The following is a 23,116-nucleotide window of genomic DNA, read 5'->3' on the forward strand; positions in this document are numbered from 1 at the left end:
CCGATCTAGAGAAAATTTGGCGCGTGGATATCATTTGACCCAAATTAGATAATAGGGTAGGTTTCAAAACCCTACCCTCAGACCCCTTCCCCTTCCCCATCCCCCTTCCCCCTTCCCTTTATAACTTAAGTGGTAACCGCTCGACCGATGCAGACAAAATTTGACACATGGCCATCATTTGACCCAGCTTAGATAATAGGGAAGGTTTCAAACCCATTAACCCCCTTCCTCTTCCCCTTCCCCCATCTCCTTCCCTTTGTGACCCAACTCAGATAATAGGGCAGGTTTCAACCCATACCCCACGCCCTTCCCCATACACCTTCCCCCTTCACCTTCCCCCTTCCCCCTTCCCTTTGTTACTTATGTGGTAACAGCTTTACCAATCAAGACAATATTTGCCATGGGCCATTAATTGGCCCAACTTTGATAATAGGGCAGGTTTCAAACCTGTACCCCCTTCCCCTTTCCCTTTGTTACTTATGCGGTAACCGCTTCATCTATGTCAATAAAATTTTTGCACATTGCCATCATTTGACCCAACTTAGATAGTAACGTAGGCTTCCAACCTGTACCCCTTCCCTTTCCCTCATCCTCCTTCCCTCTTCCTTTTGTAAGTTATGTGGTAACCCCGTTCCCTTTGTAACTTATGTGGTAACTGCTTGACTGATCTAAACAAAATTTGGCACGTGGCTATCATTTGACCTAACTCAGATATTATGACAGGTTTCAAACCCATACCCCTTTCTGCATCCCCTTCCCCCTTCCCTTTGTAACTTGTGGTACCCACTTGACTGGTATAGACAAAATTTTGCACATGATCATCATTTGACCCAACTTAGATAATAGGGTGGGTTTCAAACCCATACCCCCTTCCCCTTCCCCTTCCTCATCCCACTTCCCCCTTCCGTTTGTAACGTATGTGGTAACCACTTAACCGATCTGGACAAAATTTTGCACATAATCATCATTTGACCCAACTTTGATAATAGGGTAGGTTTCAACCCCGCACCCCCTTCCTCTTCCCCTTCCCTATTCCCCTTCCCTTTGTAACTAATATAGTGACCGCTTGACCGATCTAGAAAAAATTTGGCTCGTTGACATCATTTGGCCTGACTTACATAATAGGGTAGTTTTCAAACCCGTATCCTCTTCCCCTTCCCCTTCCCCATCCCCATCCCCATCCCCATCCCCATCCCCATCCCCCTTCACCCATCCCTTTGTAACTTATGTGGTAACTCCTTGGCCGATCTAGACAAAATTTGGCACATGCCCATCATGTGACTTAACCTACATAATGGGGTAGGTTTCAAACCCATTCCCCCTTCCTCTTCCCTTTCCCTATCCCCTTCCCCCTTCCCATTGTAACTTATGTAGTAACTACTTGACTGATCCAGACAAAATTTGTCACGTGGCCATCATTTGACATAACTTAGATAATGAAGTAGGTTTCAAACCCATACCACCTTCCCCTTCCCCTTCCCCTTCCCCTTCCCCTTCCCCATTCCCCTTCCCCTTCCCCTTCCCTTTGTAAATTATGTGGTAACCACTTGACTGATCTAGACAAAATTTGGCACATCGCCATCATTTGACCCAACTTAGTTAATAGGGTAGGTTTCAAACCTGTACCCCCTTCCCCTTCCCCATCCCCCTTCCCCCTTCCCTTTGTAACTTAAGTGATAACCGCGTGACTGAGCTAGACAAAATTTGGCACGTGTCCCTCATCTGACCCACATTAGATATCGGGGTAGGTTTCAAACCTGTACCCCCTTCCCCTTCCCCTTCTTCATCCCCCATCCCCCATCCCTTTGTAAATTATGTGGTAACCACTTAACCAATCTTGGCAAAATTTGGCACATGGCCATCATTTGGCGCAACTTAGATAATAGGGTAGTTTTCAAACTTGTACCCTCTCCCCCTTTCCCTTTCCCATCCCCCTTCCCCCTTCCCTTTGTAACTTATGTGGTAACCGCTTGACTGATCTAAGCAAAATTTGGCACATGGCCATCATCTGACCTAACTTAGATAACAGGGTAGGTTTCAAACCCATACCCCCTTCCCCCTTCCCTTTGTAATTTATGTGGTAACCGCTTGACCGATCTGGACCCCCCTTTACCTTTATAACTTATGTGAGAAGGAAACTCTACGGGTTTATCATACCTCATTTCATGTAGTCATACCATAGAAATATATTATTGCAGTACTTTTCTTTCCTGTGATTAATAATTCTGCGTTTAGGTTTAGTTGGGGTGTGTGTTTAGGTTTAGTGGGGATGTGTTTAGGATTAGTAGGGGTGTTTTTAGGTATAGTGGCGGTGTGTGTTTAGGTATAGGCTAGTGGGGATGTGTTTAGGTTTAGCAGGGGGTGTATTTAAGCTTAGCAGGGGTTGTGTTTAGGTTTAGCAGGGGGTATGTGTTTAGGTTTAGTGGGGATGTGTTTAGGTTTAGCAGGGGGTGTTTTTAGGTTTAGCAGGGGGTATGTGTTTAGGTTTAGTGGGGATGTGTTTAGGTTTAGTAGGGGGTGTGCTTAGGTTTAGCAGGGGGTATGTGTTTAGGTTTAGTGGGGATGTGTTTAGGTTTAGCAGGGGGTATGTTTAGTTTTAGCAGGGGGTGTATTTAGGTTTAGTGGGGTTAAGTGGGACAGTCACCACGGTAGTGTCTGGATAAAATGGACAGTCAGCACACTAATGCTTGGATAAAAGACAGTCACCACAGTAATACCTGCTTAAAATGGACAGTCAAGCACAGTAATACCTGGGGTACAGTCACTTCTGCTTTATGTCAGGTGACTCTGGAACCTCTTTTGTTGATGCTGGCCAGGTAAAAATCATGATAGATTATTTTTGAGAAACAATTTTTTAGGCCAAAGTGGCAATGATTATCGAAGTATATTGTTAAATCACGGTCTCAGTACGTGCTGATTTAAAAAAAAGGACAAAAGCTCCCGTTTTGTATTCAGATTACGCATCAGACTTAATATTTTTTTCTTTTCAGATCATAGCCGCTGTCAGCCACAAGTTTATCATAGCAGGAGAGACATTAAAGATGGAGGAGAACTTCAGCGTAAATAATTATTTAACTTCAAGACAGTGTGTTCAGCATGGGATGTTGCTTACTTCGGGAAGATGTTTCTCAGTGATAAACTTTAGGACATTTATTACTTTGGCATATTGTTTGATTTGTCGTGATTTGCTAAATCAGCCAAACTCACCATAACATATAAAAATGGAGATCGTATCGCGAATCTTTATTCGTTAGAGAATTACATGAAACTGAGAAGGCTTTTATGAATACTGTGCAATCCATATTAGAATCCAAAAGATAATTTAGAAAAAAAATTATTAATGCAAGACAGATATTACGAAAGTACACACTCACAAGTTTCCGAGGACAGAAGACCATTATTTAAGCAAGTTTTTGCATAATAGAAAACATTATTTGACTAGCAAGTGCAGTTTCGCGTTTTTCAAAGTTTTATAAGGGAGTGTTTAGGGGGGAGTGTATAGTTACTACCGTCGATCGCGTTTACGTCAAGCTCGAAGTTGTGTTATGTTTCATGGAATTCCTGCTGCAAATAATATTCAATTTGGTAAGTGATTTACCTCAGTTTTTATAATCTTTGATGTCAGTTTCAGTATTCATTATTTTTTATGACATTTTGCATAATGGTCAGTGAATTTTGTTTTACCATGTTTTGGTGAAAGTTGATAGGTTGGTACCTGTAAAGGTGAGTAATTTTTCCAATACATTTTTTACCTAGTCCTATATTTGCCGGTGACAAATTGGTACATGTAGGGTTAGTGATTGTGTCTCTAAAACAGTTTTATCTTGTCCTTGAGTGGAATATCACAGATCAGTTTAAAGACTAAAATTTTATTTTTCAATGTTTTATCTCTACCTCCTTTGGTGAAGTTTGGTGCACGTGTAGGTGGTGGTTAAGAACAATTCCAGTCTCATTTTGTACCCTTGCCCATTATCCCAGGTAGCAGGCCAGTTCAGATTCGATTATTTCCTTTTTTTCCGATTTTGAAGAAACTTGGCAGACATATGTTGCTACGGTTGGTGATAGTTTGGAAAAAAAAATTTTGATCATGGTATATCTTTCAAGGTTACAGATCTTCCGAACAGCCAGTATTTTATCTTTTTTTTTAATTGATTACACGTGTCAATGTATCTTAGGGGTAGTTGATTATAAAACCCAGATATTTTTTACCATACCCTGTTTTGCAAGTGGCAATGAAATTCAAAATATAAATTTTCAGAATTTTCCATCTAATTTTCAGAAAGTAGTATAGTTACAGAATGATTTTTTAGGATGCACAATACAAGTACTTTTGAGTGAAACGGCACCTTTTAAGGGGTGAGGCAATTCATCCCCTTAGACGGTTATAAATAATTTGCTCTTGTAAACTTCAAGATTCCAATATTTCTCTTGGCAATTTTTAGACAAATTATTTATTAAAATTTAAGACTTGAAAAAATTTGTGATAGTTCATGATTGCGCTGCATAATTGCTAGAAGAGATTGATTTGAAATTTTGTTTATATCATTACTATTTATCTGTCGCGTAAGGCTTTATTTATGACGGGGGGGTTGATTAATATTATTCTACATTGTCCCCTGTTTCTCTCAATTTTAGTGGAACTTGGTAGGTAGTTAACTTTGCGGTGACCTGTTATTTTTGCTGATAATTTTCAAGGTCTGAAGTCGGCATAAATGCCAGAATTTTATAATACTTTCCATAGATCCCAGAAACTTTGATAAATATTTCACTGATTAACCTCTAGCTCTTAAGTTTTGTATTTTTGCATTTAGGTTGGCAACTCCTTTGGTAGTTATGAATTAAGTATATATGATTTTACCATGTCCAGTTCTTCAAGTGAGCGTAAACAGTATTTTTATCAGACTGAAGAAAATTGGTAGGGGTACCGTTGACTTGATTATTTTCCCATTTTTTTTTTTTTTCAAAACTCGTCATTTTGCAGAGACAGTGATTTTTAGACTTTATTCATAGTCATATTTTCCAAAGGCCCACATTTTGTGCTCTTATTTTACATAGATCCATTTTTGGTTTCACATGTCAGTTTAATTGCCAAAAGTTTTAGCCTTTTTATTTATATCATAGAAATTGGCAGTCAAAGGCCTTTGATTTTCGGAAGCTGCTGCAGGACGTATAATAAAAGTTCTAAGAGCAAAATCACGGTTCTATAGTATGAGGTATTTCACTCCCATCTTTGTTCATTAAGCAAACTTACAAATTAAACAAACAGTCACTAATTATTAATTATTATTATTTTGATGAGCAACATATTAATTAGGATACGCGGCTTCAAAAAGTCATAAGTAAGTTAAATGCTACAATGATTATTGATAGTGCAGTTACACCATCTATTGGGGTTTTAGCATGGTACTAACATTCTTCAGAAAATCACATCTTAGAAGCATATGAAAGATATTTTGAGTCCGCCATGAGTGGCTTTGGGCTTCAATGCTGCCTAGAAAATCCGATAGAGTAAGTTTTTCGAAAAGTTTGTTTTTCATGGATGAGGTTCCTTTCCTCCTCCAAATTGCTGAAGCTTTACGTGGGATTAATCCGTCGGTGCTTTCAGTGTTGTTTCCTGTTTGGGATTTTTCTTCTTCTTACAGTTTCTCATTAAAATAGATTATAACAGTTAAGAAAGTGGCCCCACCCTTCTCGCTCTTTCTTTAGAGCCTGTTTCACTCTGCTGCAGTGTTTTCCTTGCGGCTCCTTGCGTCCCTTAAATGTGTATTTTTTTCGCCATTTATTCAGTAGACTAAAGACAAAAAAATAGCACTCATGTGCATTGTAACATCTACCAGGCCTTCACGTGTGACATATTCTTTTCGTATCAGCAGTAATCCACTAATTGTTCGGCCTGGCAATTATTTCCTGTCTTTTACCAAAAAGATTGGGGATTCTTCCCCCACCATCCATTCTGCCAGAGGCAGATCTGTCGCTTCAGGATTAAACACCGAGTTTTAATCGTTCGCTTTTTCCGATTTATAGTAGATCTTAGAAAGATAAGGGTTTCCAGTTGCCCCTGTCATCATAAAATTTTAAATGAATTCGATTTGAATTATTGGAACTTCTAGTATGAGTTGTTAACCCGGATCTGAGTGACAGAAAACAGAGGATTGGTGAACACATCCACGGTGGAGTAAGTGAAAATATTGTGGATGTCTTCACCGTTTTAGTGAATCATGCTATTATGAGATTTTTATGAAACAAAGGATTGTTGAAATCTTATTTATCCTCCTCTTCTCCTCTTCTTAGCTGAGTAAAATGTTTTTCAATATATGAATTTGATTACTATATATTATACTGTATGGTATGAATCAGTTGAGTTGCCCAATATTCTTTTCATGACTGTTACTTCTGCAGGGTATGGGCACACTCATGTTTTAGTTTCCTTTTACTATGAAACGTCTACAGAAATAAGGTAATAAAACTGCAATAAGTCATAATTCCATTTCATATATTCAGGACATGATCACAAATAGTGTTTTACGCTACATTATTTATTTGTTGGAGATCAGGTTTGACTTAAGCCAACCCGAACTCTTGCTCCTGAAGCATTCTTGTATTTAGTGGATGGACAAGGTGGTATATGTGTGCATTTGTTGGAAGACACTTCCATTCCAGACAAAATATGCACCATTATAAAGTTCGTTTTCTCATAGCTGAACCCCCCACCCCTACTCTCCACTCTCCACTCTCCAAACTGTCTTGAAATTGCAGTGATAGATCGCTATATTGCCTGGCAGATGCCTTCGATGCCGTAGGGGTGCCTTTTATTTTGTGGTAGGCATCTTCTCATATCTGTTAGTATTTGACACTTCTATAGGTCTCCTGATGGTCATGGGAAGGAGATGCATCTCCTCTGCAATATTTAACGATGGTGTGAGGTATAGTATGTGTACGGCATGTTGCGCCACAAAGCATCCCAGAGGCTACTCACTCTTGAGACACATGAGACACATATGCATCACTATCCACCAGAAATGTGAATATCAGTATATTACAAGAAAGGCTCCCACATGGAACGCATGGAATCGCGGGCACCAAATCAATCTAAAGTCTTTGGCAGGAAAACTTCAACCACTACATTCATGCCCCTTAAACTATTTCCCGAATTTTTCACGGAAAACGTTCTTTTCTACCCGTCGCCATCCAGAGACTCAAACAAGTGGTATCAACCAACTGAAATATCAGTGCAAAACAAAGAACGCTTTCCATGGCACTGGAGCAAGAACCGTGCCGGGTAAAGCCAGCTTAATCTCCGATGTCAGTTTCGTTTAGTCGTGATCATGTCTTCGCGAAATGAAACAAAATCTCGACTTTTTTTATTGTGATTCTTATTTCTCATGTAAATCTTGGTAAAATAGGAATACTTGATTTCTCCATACACTACGAAAGTACCATTTTAGAGGTGAATATTACGGCAACACGTAGCCTAAGAAATTCACGGAATGCAGAGAAAAGAATACGCAAAAAACTAAGAAAATCAAATATAAAATTCACTCTGTTTTCTGGCTCTCGCATAATTTTTATAATGAAACGGTAACTGTTATGAAGAGTAGTTATTACTGCAGCAGCATTCAGCTTTTTTATTTGAATTTTCAGTTTTTTCTTCTTATTTTTCTTAAAGTAGCAGTATGTAAAGTTTGAAAATATAAATTTGTATTCGCCGCTGAACAATTATCTTCAGCATTGCCGTACTTAGTAAGGGTCTCCCTCCGTGTTATTATTATTATTATTATTATTATTATTATTATTATTATTATTATTATTATTATTATTATTAGCCTTTTTTCTCATTGATGCTGCTTATTTTTTACTGATCTCATCATATGACTCATATTAGTGACCTCGATCCATTTGTCTAAATCACAAAATTACTATGTTGAAATCACAGTATTAAATATTTTTTTTGCACTATCATTTACTGGCAGATTTCTTACTATGATTCGTTAAATCATTATATGTTCTCTAAAATGAATCAGCAAAAAATTAGTTGGTAGATGGCAAAGTGAATAGGGTTTGTTTTCTGGAATAATCAGAAACTGATAGTAATTTCTGTACGTCACTAAATACATGGTTCCAGGTTTGAAGCCATGATTTGCATGAAAGGTGAAAATTTTACAACATCCGATATAATTTATTTAAATATCCGCCTATTATTATAATTAATATAAGAATTATCCACTGTTGTTAGGCTTCTTAGAGGTCTCAAGGTTTTATTTCGTTAACTAAATCGTCCGTTGTGACGAATTGGTGTCCGCCCCCCTTTTTTTTTTCATTCAAAATGTCTCAGTTTTTGATACTCTGTAACATATCAAAATTTCAGCTGTCTGCGTTGTCAGATTTTCCAACAAAATTTCGCCAGTTCGTCAGATTATGGACGAAATAACTGGTTTACGTTAATCTGGCTTGTTTTTATATTTCATTTATATTTAACCAAATTCTAAGGAACTTATTGTATTACCCAAATGATAACCTGATCCCTCGACATGGTTTCATGACCTTGTCCTGGCTGTCAAACTCAGACTTTTTTTATGACAACAGTCAAATTATTCACATTTAGTAACCTTTTAGGGAAATGATTTTTCGGCTGACTCTTGTTGATTTTAAAGTTATACTGTTTGTGTCCCAAAATGAACGAAAATTGTGAAAGTTAGCTAACAGAATATACTGCATATTGTAACTAGGCTATGCACAAAATGAGAAAAATCTCATGCCAAATCAGTTGCAAATCAGCTCCGGCAATTTAATGCTGCGTTGGATGTGCCAAGTGCCAAAGTGAGTTTGTAAAAGATAAGTTTGAACATTTTTCGGTAAAACGTCCTTTTGACGGTAAAAACTTTTCGATATTGGCAGAAACTACTTCAAGAGAATTTCCCCCACATATATAGACGATAAAGTAATGTTTAATGATTGTCAACAGGATATGGTGGTGAATATTGCTCGATGAAAATCTGTACAACTTTTTTATGATATGTGGTATATAAGATATTCTCAGATCAGCATATATTTTAATTATTAATTTGCTTCAGAATGTATTTTATGATGGGGCAAAGTGAAGGTCATTTATATGGTGCTGCCTTAATTTGTAGCAATAACGTCGTTAATAATAATGCTTTTAATAATTTATGGTATCAACAATCAGTATCATTTAAAATTTTCATTTTGCAGTAATTATATTCATTATCATTTAAAATTAATTTTGCAGTAGATCCACGAACATTTATTTAAATTGTGTGTAATTATATTTTCAAACAAGCACAGTTACTATTCATTCGTTTCCAGGCCTTTTATCACGGCTTACGTTACATGATTAGCCTTTGTATTCCTGAGGGTGCCTTTATGTTCGTGGTATTTGTCTCCAGAAATGGAATCATTGGATTGTTCATTAGTATTATTTTGTTTGTTAGTATATATTATTTGTTGCAGTGTTAGTATTAGTAAATATTAATTGTTACATGCGTCATTTATAGTTATTTTTAACAATAGTCAAGTCCTGTTTATCTACATTATCAAGTTTTGTGTGTGACCGGTTCTGATAGCTTCTTTTCGATATGATGCATGTTGCAATCACAATAAATGAGTGAGACAGACATCGAAATATTGTTCCCACATGTTTTTTCCTTAATCTTTCCTTCAATAATTGCACCTAACGTAACGTTTTGGAAAATCTGATGTGGTCCTATTAGCAGGTTTAAAGGAGAACAAAATCTAATATGGTCCCTCCTGGAAGGTTTAAAAGAGAACAAAATCTGATGTGGTCCTTATTAGCAGGTTTAAAGGAGAGCAAAATTTGATATGGTCCCTATTGGAAGGTTTAAAAGAAAACAAAATCTGATGTGGTCCTATTAGCAGGTTTAAAGGAGAACAGAATCTGATGTGGTCCCCATTAGCAGGTTTAAAGGAGAAGAATCAGATGTGGTCCCTATTAGGAGGTTTAAAGGAGAACAGAATCAGATGTGGTCCCTATTAGCAGGTTTAAAGGAGGAGAGAATCTGGTGTGGTCCCTATTATCAGGTTTCAAGGAGAACAGAATCTGATGTGGTCCCTATTAGCAGGTTTAAAGGAGAAAAAATCAGATGTGGTCCCTTTTAGCAGGTTGAGAGGAGAACAGAATCTGATGTGGTCCCTATTAGCAGGTTTAAAGGGGAACAGAATCTGATATGGTCCCTGTTAGCAGGTTTAAAGGAGAAAAAAATTAGATGTGGTCCCTTTTCGCAGGTTTAAAGGAGAACAGAATCTGATGTGGTCCCTATTAGCAGGTTTAAAGGAGAACATAATCTGATGTGGTCCCTATTAGCAGGTTTAAAGGAGAACAGAATCTGATAAGGTCCCTATTACCAGGCTTAGAGGAGAACAGAATCTGATGTGGTCCCTATTAGCAGGTTTAAAGGAGAACAGAATCTGATGTGGTCCCTATTAGCAGGTTTAAAGGAGAAAAAATCAGATGTGGTCCCTATTAGCAGGTTTAAAGGAGAACCGAATCTGATGCGGTCCCTATTATGTGTTTTAAATGAGAACAGAATCTGATGTGGCCCTTATTAGCAGGTTTAAAGGAGAACAAAATCTGATATGGTCCCTATTAGCAGGTTTAAAAGAGAATAAAATCTGATGTGATCCGTATTAGAAGGTTTAAAGGAGAACAAAATCTAATGTGGTCCCTAATAGCAGGTTTAAAGGAGAAAAAAATCAGATGTGGTCCCTATTAGCAGGTTTAAAGGAGAAGAGAATCTGGTGTGGTCCTTATTATCAGGTTTAAAGGAGAACAGAATCTGATGTGGTCCCTATTAGCAGGTTTATAGGAGAACAAATCAGATGTGTTTCCTATTAGGAGGTTTAAAGGAGAACAGAATCTGATGTGGTTTGTATTAGGAGGTTTAAAGGAGAACACAATCTGATGTGGTCCCTATTATCAGGTTTAAAGGAGAACAGAATCTGATGTGGTCTCTATTAGCAGGTTTAAAGGAGAACAAATCAGATGTGGTTGCTGTTAGCAGGTTTAAAGGAGAACAAATCAAATGTGGTTGCTATTAGCAGGTTTAAAGGGGAACAGAATCTTATGTGGTTCCTATCAGCAGGTTTAAAGAACAGAATCGATGTGGTCCCTATTAGGAAGTTTAAAGAAGAACAGAATCTGATGTGGTCCCTATTAGCAGGTTTAAAGGAGAACAAATCAGATGTGGTTGCTATTAGCAGGTTTAAAGGAGAACGGAATCTTATGTGGTTCCTATTAGCAGGTTTAAAGGAGAACAAATCACATGTGGTCCCTATTAGGAGGTTTAAAGGAGAACAGAATCTGATGTGGTCCCTATAAGCAGGTTTAAAGGAGAACTGAATCTGATGTGGTCATTATTAGCAGGTTTAAAGAAGAGCAAATCAGATGTGGTCGCTATTAGCAGATTTAAAGGGGAACAAAATCTGATGTGGTTTGTATTAGCAGGTTTAAAGGAGAACAGAATCTGATGTGGTCCTTGTTAGCAGGTTTAAAGGAGAACAGAATCTGATGTGATCCCTATTAGCAGGTTTATTGGAGAACAAATCAGATGTGGTCCCTATTAGGAGGTTTAAAGGAGAACAGAATCTGATGTCGTCCCTATTAGTAGGTTGAAAGGTGAACTGAATCTGATGTAGTCCCTATTAGCCGGTTTAAAGGAGAACAGATTAGATGTGGTCGCTATTAGCAGGTTTAAAGTGGAACAGAATCTTATGTTGTTCATATTAGCAGGTTTAGAGGAGAACAAAGTCTGACGTGTTTCCTATTTGCAAATTAACGAAAAATCTTGTGCTTCGAGTAATCATGTTGTCTTCGGTCATTCCTGCCCCATAGGCACTTCGTCCAGAATGCAAACCTCATTTACTGAAGGACTGAAGCCTTTCGGTTTCATTTCTTTTGGAGAGAGAGAGAGAGAGAGAGAGAGAGAGAGAGAGAGAGAGAGAGAGAGAGAGAAACTTTTATTCAGATGTGCTAAGTCAGCTCCTTCATAAACGGTGAAAAGAGATTAACAGCCAGACCTATTTCCATGAAAAGTTTTAATTGAGACGTTGATCATTAACCGTTATGCATACCGTCATTCCAGGTGAATAAATGAACGCCGTTGGAATTTCCAGTCTTTCATTTTTCTTTTTTTTTCTTTTTCCTCTTACCTATGGTTGATAATTTCCCCATTATTAATTATTGAAGAAGAAAATAGTGGTAATAACACCAGACTGAGTGATAATATTGTAGTAGTGATGGTCAACTCTTCATTGGGTTATATTTTATCATATTACATTGCAACGAAATGAAGCTTAAAACACACACACACACACACACACACACACACACGCGCGCGCGCAAACGCAGAAAATTAGTTATGCGTCATTTCGTTTACGTATAAACAGATATAATGACAATTATATAATGCCAAATTGCAGAAAACATTACCTGACACTATGCAAGAGCGGTGACCAGCGTCAAAAAATTATATTCCTTCTAATATTTTTATTTTCACACGAAATATATTTTTCGTTGTTGTTTTTTTCCTGTCGTTAGCTTTGTTTTAATTGCTCTGTCCCTCCACTATCAAGATGGTTCAGCTATTTAAATGAAAAGACAAAACCTTTAAAAAATACGTTGACCATCAGTGATGAAGACTTTGACTGCTAGGACGCATGGTAGTTATTTACCGAATAAACAAAAAAAAAAAAAATTTACATCTAAAAATCCGTAATTGATCCAGAGAATAAAGTTAGGGTATCCATTCATTCGTGTGTAGTTGGAACATTGTTGACGAAATTCAATCTATTTTAAATGTATGATGTTTTGAAGAGCCCTACTACCAATGCTTGAAACAAATTTACACCTGCATTCTTGGTACCACATGCAAATCTATGCTGTGGTTTTTCACATTTGAAATCACACTTGATGGTATTTCTTGTTTTGTCTTGACTTTATTAGGAGAAAAGAGTAACGTTTACTATGCATGCGTCTGGCATATGTTTATCTCTCTCTCTCTCTCTCTCTCTCTCTCTCTCTCTCTCTCTCTCTCTCTCTCTCTACCAACCCAATAGCGGCTCAGTTAAGAGCATTTCATTCGTACAGTGTGTTGATTATTTCCTTGAATAAAAACTATAAATCTGTCTACTCGTCAATAACAGTAAACTTCAGAATGCAAGGAGAATGTTCCAATCATTGTAATTGTAATTCTCGAAATTAGGTGTAAATATTTATCATTAGGAATAGAGTGCAATTTGAGAGATTAAAATCTTTGATATGATATTAAATGACTTAAATGTAATATCCATTAAAACATTAACAAGCAAACCTTCTCATACAATAATAATTTAAAATTGTCAGTTTAATGAAGCCCATGAGAAATTTTTTAAAAATTTCTTGACTTTTTAAAGGTCCTTTTTACATCAATCCCTAATATCCTCATCATCTCATTGGCGTGGCGAACGTAGTTGATTGGCATATACAATATCACTTCGGGTTTTACATTCTTTCACAAGTTACGAAATCTGTATGTACCACGGAAAGAGAGTAAAAGGATAAATAACCACACAACGTCTGCATACGATAACAAGCAGCACCCGTCCCTGCTACCCGATGACTTTCCTTTCTCGACTCAGTGAATGAAAAGGAATATATAAGAAATTTAAAATCAGTCAAGGCATTATGGCTAGGACATCTGTTTATTCACGAGACAATCAGATGATTGTAGCAGAAATCCAAACTTAAAAATACGTTTCATCTCAGGGAGTCTGACTATTAGTGCTTAAATGATAATATTATTTGCACCTGCCTACATTTAATCTGTATCGTTATCACCAGCTTTTCCCAGGAAGTATCGCCTCATTTACCTCATGGTACTCTTGATTAAACGCAGCATTAATAACTTGCAAATCTATGCATTGCTGTTCCCCCATTTTAAATCTTCCTTGATGACGTTCCTTCTCATTTCCTCAGGGAATTCAGTTATTATGGGAGTAATATAACGTTTGCCTTGCGTGCTCCTGTGCCATTTATCTCTCTCTCTCTCTCTCTCTCTCTCTCTCTCTCTCTCTCTCTCTCTCTCTCTCTCTCTTGCACATAATGTTATATTCTCTAATCAGTTCTAATTCATTTATATCTGGGCTCTAATATTCTTTACCTTGGGGTCTAGCAAAGAATAGAGTGCCAATTCACGATTGCCATGGATACTAATAATCATACTACTAATCTACTGCTGCTACTACTACTTCTAATGATATTAACATTGATAATAATAATTATTATTATTCAGATGATGAACCCTATTCATATCGAACAAGCCCACAGGGGCCATTGACATAAAAATCAGGCTTTCCAAAGAACATGGTGTACATTCGAAAGAAGTAACAGAAGGTAATGGGAAATACAGAAAGAGGAGACCAGTTATTAGAAAAACATAAATTAACAAATCAGTACATTATTAAAAATGTAAGACATTGAAATACAAATTGAAAAGGGGATTAGGCGTCAATTGTGAATGTGAAAGATCTATGTTAAAATACATTTTTATTATCATCACTACTATAATTCAACAGTCTGCACGATTATTAATGACAATTATAAAATTTTAAAATACCAGAGAACGTATCGGTAACTTAATTAGTAATTATATTATTAGGTCAAACATTTTTCATAGAAACTTTACGAGCCATATATGAAAAATGTGAAATCTTTATGAAGAAAATGGCTCGCTGCCGTAACTGTTTGCGTCAAATAATTTGGTGTTAAAATTTTTTTCAGTTTTCTTGAAGTAAAGATTGAAAACGTGGTTAAAAATGGCAGTATAATAGTAGTGATACTAAATATCTGTCTAACTGTCCATGAACAGTCAATCAGCTACACAATTGCAGAGAATATTCCAGTTATTCCAGAGGTCAATGCTCCTGTATTTGAAATCAGTGAAACCCCCTTCGAACTCAGCTTGAATCATCTAGAGCACCTATCACTATTCTAAGACCAGATCCCATGAACTGAATATAAAGAACAGCGTCGCTTCGGTATTTACCGTTCCTCCGGAACACTTAGGAAATTGGAATGAAATTATGTTCCGTGATCTGCCACTTTGGGGAAGATGCCCCAAAATCCACAGATGATTTTGGATTGTATGTAATTATGCATATTGAGTGCATAATCATTTTTTTTAAAACTTTCTAACTACGTAGACAATAGTATCGAAGTGTCTACGATTTTATAATTTCTTGACCTGATGACTTGAAAACGTCAAATTTCCCAAAGCTCTTGTAAAAAACGCAGTTGCCAATATTGAATTATAATATTGATGATAATAAAAGTGCAATAGAAAAACACTGCAAGATTCCACATGGTAGTTATAATTATGTCGCCAGCGGTGGGGGCGGGGGGTTAGTGCCGTCAGTGCACCTCATGCGCGGTGCACTGTAGACATTACTTAAGGTTCTTTGCAGAGTCCCTTCGGCCCCTAATTGCAGCCCCTTTCATTCCTTTTACTGGACCGCCATTCATATTCTTTCTTCCATCTTACTTTCCACTCTCTTCTAACAATTGTTTCATAGTGCAACTGCGAGGCTTTCCTTCTGTTACACTTTTGAAACTTTTTACTCTCAGTTTTCCCTCCATCGCTGAATGACCTTATAGGTCCCAGCCCTTGGCCTTCGGCCTAAATTGCATATAATTATGTCGAGGGTAAAAAACAACAGCAGTGATTAAAATAAGATAAGAATGAGGACATCACTTCCAGTTTTTGTTTTTATAATTAACATCATCATTGCTATTGGTGTTACTGGATGCCGTTTTCAGCGCCACCAACAAAGTTAGGAACGGAATTTTTTTTGTCAAACTTTCACCCTTCTCTGAATCAGCGTATCGGGAATGACTGAATAGAATTTGATGAATTCTAAAAACTGCGCTCATTTAGTTACCTGATTGAGGTGATTACCTTTTGTGAAAAATTAGTTCAGAGATGTCGATTTGTTGCCATGAAGACGTTCTCATTTATAACAAGAGGCAGGGATGTTCTTGTGTTGAACTCTTCATAGAAGGTTGATTACGAATGACATTCCAAATTCAGTACTTATTGCGAAAATATATAGATACATACAGTCACTGATACCAGTTCTGTGATTCGCTGAGTGTTCCTGTTGTTGCTCTCATTGTTGTAAGTATTGTTTATGGAGGGCAAATATCTATAAGAATGGTCTTACTGAGAGAGAGAGAGAGAGAGAGAGGAGAGAGAGAGAGAGAGAGAGAGAGAGAGAGAGAGAGAGAGAGAGAGAGAGAGAGAGAGAGAGAGAGTTTCCTTTCCAAAAATTGATGTCCGAGTGCAAGCGATAACATCAGAACTTTGAGAACTCATAAATGGTCCAGTTAATTTGAGCAAAAATTTCCTCGGGGCATCACACAAGAAAAAAAAAAGTTGGCTAGGGAAGCAGTGGGCGAAGTCATAATGGATATGAGACTTCCTCTGGCCTCATCTCCACCATCTCTCTTTCTTCATCTCCTTCTTCTCCTTCCTCTTCCTTCTTCCTAATCACTGCCTTTCATGTCAAGTGGTTGTTGTGAGCTGATTGTATTTTTGATGAGAAGGACGAAGAATGGCTGGAGTGCTTTCGCTGTTTATTTGTGTTGTCTCAGAAATAGGAATTCCTTTTCTGTGGTGACATTGTAGTATAAGTTTTTTTTAAAGAAATAGTAATAACTCATGAAACAAAGTTCAGATGACTAAATTGCAATCACTCGCGACCTAATTTCAGGAGGACTATATTGCAAGCTCTGTGAGAAATATAGTGATGTCACAAAATATTTATAAATAGTACTAGGGCTTTATTTACCACCATCGTTATTTCATAATACTGACTCATAGGATGGCTTTTAAGTCATGGCGTAGGAAAAAATCAAACTTAAATTCATCCAAAACACTAAGTCAAAGCTCTTCCGAAAGGTTATATTGTTGTCGAATTAGCTCTTAACATTTTGAGTCTGCTTGATTTCCACGATTGATTTCCCCTTTCAGTCATTTTATCTATGCACGCAAGTACGTTCAGAGTTAATAAATTCCTAAGTGCACATTTTCAAAGAAATTCTCTAAGGTATTCCATATGATACGAGTAATGAGTACTTTTAGGTAAAAATAACAGAAATATGTTTATGCTTCAACATTCTAATTCATTATAAAGCTCAAAAATATTGTAGGATGTGTAACTTACGTTACAGTTTAGTACGCTAAATAACAGAATAATTTTATCGTGAGACTTTCATTTGTCAAATATATCGAAAGAATTATAAATTAAAGATGGGTAACTTTGTCTTTATGCAATTGCATAATTCGCAAAAAAAAATAAATAAATAAAATAAATAAATAAATAAAAAATGCGCCGAAGACACGACTTTTCTATACAGCCGCTACAGCGGTATAATGCTGTAACAGCCGCGGTCCAAGAAATTTAAACCACGGCCCTGTGGTGGCCTATCTTTTATCGTTGCCATAAGCACGATTATGGCTAACTTTGACCTTAAATAAAATAAAATAGTACTGAGGGTAGAGGGCAGCAATTTGGTATGTTTGATGATTGGAGGGCGGATGATCAACATATCAATTTGCAGCCCTCTAGCCTCAGTAGTTTTTAAGATCTGAAGGCGGACAGAAAAAGTGCGGACGGACGGACGAAGCCGGCGCAATAGTTTTCTTTTTTAGAAAGCTAAAACCACGCTGCGGTCGCCTTAACCGCAAGGACATGTGATAACAAATGAAACAGATGGTGGACAGAGAGGAGTTATCAGACGAGAGATGAAATGTTACCCAGAAAGAAAATTACATATATACTTCGAGATTTATCGATCAATAGGTTCTGAGAATATGAATGTCGCATTGAATGCAAGCACTTGTTTTCATAGTCCTATTTCTTTCGTGATATGCTTTCTACTGGTGAAAAGGAGACGTAAAAGCTGATAAAAAGATGATCATGTAGTAAACTGACTGACTCAAAATGGTCACACACACCTTAAATATTTCACAGTAACAAAATTCTCTCTCGTTAATAAATGAACGTGAGACTCGGAGCTGGATACTAACTTCACTCTTTAGCAGTACACTACCACAGTTATTGGAACTACCACTACTACTCTCTGGCCATATAGTATACCTGTTTTTGTAATTTTAGTTTTCTGTAAAAGAAAACTTTTTTTTTTTCCTTTTATTGATTAGACAACAGTATTAAAATAAGCTTTACATTTCTACAAAATGCACTATTTACAAAGTATTTACAAATTCATCTGTAAAAAAGGTGTTCATTTTACAGCATCTTGATAAGACGTATTTGGAAAATTTAAGTTTACATCTAATAATATTTATTCTACAATTTACATTTAAGTTATCGTCTCTACTTGCCCAAACCGCGTTAACATATTCAATAACTAGCAAGGACATTGTGTTGTTTTGTTTTTTAGTTCTCAGTTGAAAGTCTAACATTAAGGTTTTAATTGGTTGGTCACATTTAACATCAACAATTTTTTCCAAAAGATCCTTAAACCAACTCCAGACTGGCTTGATGAATGAACAAAAATACATCACATGCAAATGGTTCTCTATCTCTCCACATTTATCACATAAGTCGTCTGATTTGATATTCAACATCTTGAGTCTCTCTTTTGTAGCCAAAGTTTCATATAAGAAACGGTACATGAGTCCTTTTTTGTAAGAATCAATAAATTTAAGGTTCAGATTTGACCAAACATGACACCAGTTAAACAAGGGATACTTCTTGTCAACAATAGGTTTATGGGGAGGTTTCAGGACTCTATACACATGTTTAGCTTTAACTTTAGGGAATCCACTTAAATTACAGCTTTTCAAGACTGTTTCAGTTATTTGCTGATAATACGGTGTTAACGTATTTGAACCAGAATAGCACCCTTCAACAACCAACACATCACCTATCTTATTTTTACAGTAATACAAAGTCAGGGGGTATCCGTACACTTCTAATGTTACTATATTCATAAAAGTGCTTGCGAGTATAGCAGCCGCTTTGTAGTATACATTGATTACACCAATACCACCTTCTGTTTTATCTAGGTACAACGTTTCACGCTTGATCGGCTGGTACATTCCGTTCCAGATGTACCTGAACACCTCTCTCTCTATCATTTTGGCCAAGTTTTTTTATAATGGAAAAGTATGACTCATGTACCACACTTTACTTAAAATCATAGTATTAATGATGATGGCTTTTTGATACAATGACAAAAGTCTGTTAGATAGTAGACGAATTCTCACACTCATTTTACTGATAACATTTTCCCAATTTATTTTTACAGTATCTTCATAGTCATTGCAAAAATAGACGCCTAAAATAGTAACTTCACTTTTAGATTCCAACCAGGCTAAAGGCCAGACATTTCTATTCTTCCAGGCTCCAAGACCCATTATACAAGTTTTATTTCTATTCAGCTCAGCGCCTGTAATAATTCAAATTTCTTGATGACACGATCTGTCTCCACAATACTTTCATCATTGCCAACAATAACTGAGCTGTCATCTGCATATCCAACAATGGTAGCTTGAAGTCTATTCGGTAACTTTATTGAAGTAATAGCTTGATTTTTCTTGATTGCTCTGTATAATGGTTCTTGGAAAATGACATACATAATCATAGACATTGGACAACCTTGTCTTACTGACCGTTTTACATTAAAATAGTCACTTACAATACCATTTATACAAAGAGCACTATTGCAGTCAGTGTACAACATTTTAATCTTATTAACAAATTCTTCAGAGAACCCTAACTTAGTCATTATTCTCAGAAGTAGTTTTATACAAACCCTGTCAAAAGCTTTACTCCAATCTAAACTAATAATAGCACCTTTCTTATTATGTTCGTTAACATAATAAATGACATCTCTTATAAATGTATTGCTGTGTATTATTGATCTACCTTTCACAGAGCAGAATTGTTCTTTAGATATAATACTAGATAAAACACCTTTCATACGATTAGCCAATAGTTTAGCGATACATTTATAATCAATGTTTAGTAACGAGATTGGTCGCCAATTTTTTAGCTCATTTACATCAGTATTTTTCGGAACGAGCTTTATTACTCCTTTACGTTGCCTTTTACCAAGTTTGTTTTCAGTCAATACAAATTTTGCTACCATAGTAAACTCATTTTTTATGATCGGCCACACCTTCAAGTAAAACTCTAATGCTAGGCCATCTTCTCCAGGAGTCTTACCTTTATTCATTGCTCTAAAAGTCTCCCATATTTCTACCTCAGAAACCTCCTTATTTAACATTTCATTTTCCGCATCACCAATATCTTTATCGACAAATTGCAAGAAGTAATCTTGGAATCTAGGGTCTGTATTTGCTTCAGAGAAGAGGGCTTCGTAATAAGATTTAACATAATGGATAATGGCCTGTGTATTATCGAGTATTCCACTCTCCGTATTTAACACTCGCGTGACTTTCTTTACGGCTCTTACTTTTTCCTTACCCAATAAATGAAGTGAGATTTGTTCACCCTTTAATCTATCATCAACTCTCATTCGAACTTTTATTCCCTCACATATATCTTCTTTTATTGCTTTTATTCTGCCTTTAATCTCTTTGATACCAGCTAGGGTTACATCGTTACATGAGTTTTTATCACTTGCACTTTTTAAAATGCTTTGTAAAAAGTTCAGTGTCCCGTATTTCTCCTGAGCTGCTTGTTTCGATAGCTTTACAAAGAATGCTTTAATCTTACTTTACAAACTCGTCCCACCAGATCAATATGTTATCAAACACACTAATTTGAGACTTCAGATAATTCCACAGTATTTTAAAATTCTCCATAAAATCGTCCATCTCTAACAATGTGCAATTGAGCATCCAATACCCCTTACCAGTCTTTACTTTATTATTTATAATTATCTTTGCCATTACCATATTATGGTCAGTCATCGACAAGGGTATATTCTCACACAACTATATATCATTATACAAATTTTTAACATAAATTCGACCAAGCCTCGATGCATATTTTTTTCTGAAATATGTGTACAAAGGCATATTATTGGTGGAGAACCAAGCATCTTTCAGTGACAGCTGTTTCACTAAACTACATAAAGCCTTCGAGACGGTCGTCTCCTTACCAGTACTTACATCCCGAGCTGACACAACACAATTGAAGTCTCCTGCCATGATGAGGTTTGATATATTATTTCTCAGGTAATATAATATGTCATTATAAAACAAATTCTCTCTTTCCCTTTTCCTGTTATTCCCTGACGGGGCGTAAACATTTAACAAAGTTAGCACTTCTCCCAAGTATTTTACTCTTACATAAAGTACATGTCCTTCTTCGTCTTTTTCTGTTGACAATATTTCGATATTTGAGCTTTTGTTGAACAAAAGACAAGTCCCTCCCTTGAAACAATCAGGTTCATTTATTATGATATCAAAGTAATCTTCTAGATACCTAATCCTCGATTTATCTCTAACATTATGTTCTTGTAGAAATAAAACATCCAACTTATATTCCATTGCCAGTATTTTTACCTGTATCTGTTTACTTACATCGTTCAACCCACATATATTAATTGTAGCAAAAACTAGAGCCATGGTGAATGTTAAGGCTTCCATTATGGTCAATCTATGCGACATCATTGTAATGACTTTCCATTTTTGCGTGCTTAACCAAGTGTGAGCCACCATCTTTATCCTCCTCACTGCTGTAATCAGTTTTATGTCTCTTTACATGAACATTTTCACTATCATCTACGACGAGACCATCCAGAGAACCTTGTAGTATATACGAGTATATATGTTAATTGAGAATAATGCGTAAGAGGGTTCAAAGCAGAAGCTTCATCCAGTCTAGCATCCAGCATTTCTGCATCCACATCCTGATCGCTTGGACTGTAAACCGTTTCATTGCCCTCATTTTCCGTCTCTCTTGGAGAATCTCTTGCTCTGAAAGGTGTATCATTTTGGTCCGCAAATCGCTGTCTTCGGTTCCTCCCAGCTGGCAACCCGGTGTCAGTACCCCTTGGACGGTCATTATCCTTCAACAGGTCGTTGTTCATCATTTTTGGCGACATGCTACATTCATTTTCAGATTTGTTGTCTGTCATCCTCAGAGGAATTACTTCGGTGTTCATAATCTTGACATTTCCCTCTTGTGTCATTTCCGTTTCTGTATTCCCATTCCTTTCTATATCATTCATTTCTGCCTTTCTATCTCCTGCACGTTCATCATGTTTTACTTGGAAGTTACTTTGGATTTCACCATTTTCTTCGTTAGTATTTACTGCGGTAGTTTTTTCACTCTCTTCTTGTGAATCAGCTGACAAGATATCCTCGGCACCTGTTTTGTTACTGTTAGTTTCTTCTGCTACTTTCTGCGATACTGTTGACGTGATGTCATGCAACCTTTCGTTTTCGTCACTGTTATTTTCTTCCATTTTCTCTGCTTCATGTTCCACTTCCGTGTCTTCAGCTATTGCTTTCCTTCCTGCGGCTACTAAATCTGGAAAATCTTCACTGCTGAAAACATTTGTCCTTTCTAAATACTCGGTTTCACAGTTTCTTGCTTCATGAGCTTCAGACCCACATTTAAAGCAGGTTCTGCGTTGCCCGCTATATAACAACTGAATCTGAAATCCGTTTACTGTCACTTTCGAAGGGTATTCCGCTTTATATTGACCTTAGCCGTACGGACTCCACTGAGCGTACCCTGAAAGGGGCCGTGGTTATATCTATTGTGCCTGATACTTTCAACGACGCCGTATTTATTCAAGATATTAATCAGGACCTCATCATCCATCTCAGGGGGGCAATCACGTATTGACACATAGGTATGCGCTACACTTTCATTTGTTATTTTCACTTTTATTGCATCATTCACACCGAATGACATCACCTTTCCATCGTTGTCATCCACAAATTTCTGGAATACATTTTCTGTTCAGAATTTAATAATGATCCTATCTCTCAAATACTGTACTACAGTAATGTTTTCAACTCAACATGCATCCTATTAAACAACAGCTTCCCAACATCATCCTGTGTAGGTTTATTTACAGTTAGGAACACTAAACCCACCG

General features: G+C 36.8%; 1 long non-coding RNA gene across 1 annotated transcript in view; it reads left to right on the forward strand.

Annotated features, from left to right (window-relative positions):
* LOC136840625 (uncharacterized) overlaps positions 1 to 23,116 on the forward strand; it is a 72,366-nt gene that overhangs the window by 2,479 nt on the left and 46,771 nt on the right. The window contains exon 2 of the long non-coding RNA XR_010853670.1: positions 2,991 to 3,585. This is a non-coding gene — a long non-coding RNA (uncharacterized lncRNA). The remainder of the gene's footprint in view (positions 1 to 2,990; positions 3,586 to 23,116) is intronic.

This window comes from Macrobrachium rosenbergii, chromosome 8, assembly GCF_040412425.1.
Source record: "Macrobrachium rosenbergii isolate ZJJX-2024 chromosome 8, ASM4041242v1, whole genome shotgun sequence".
NCBI lineage: Eukaryota > Metazoa > Arthropoda > Malacostraca > Decapoda > Palaemonidae > Macrobrachium > Macrobrachium rosenbergii.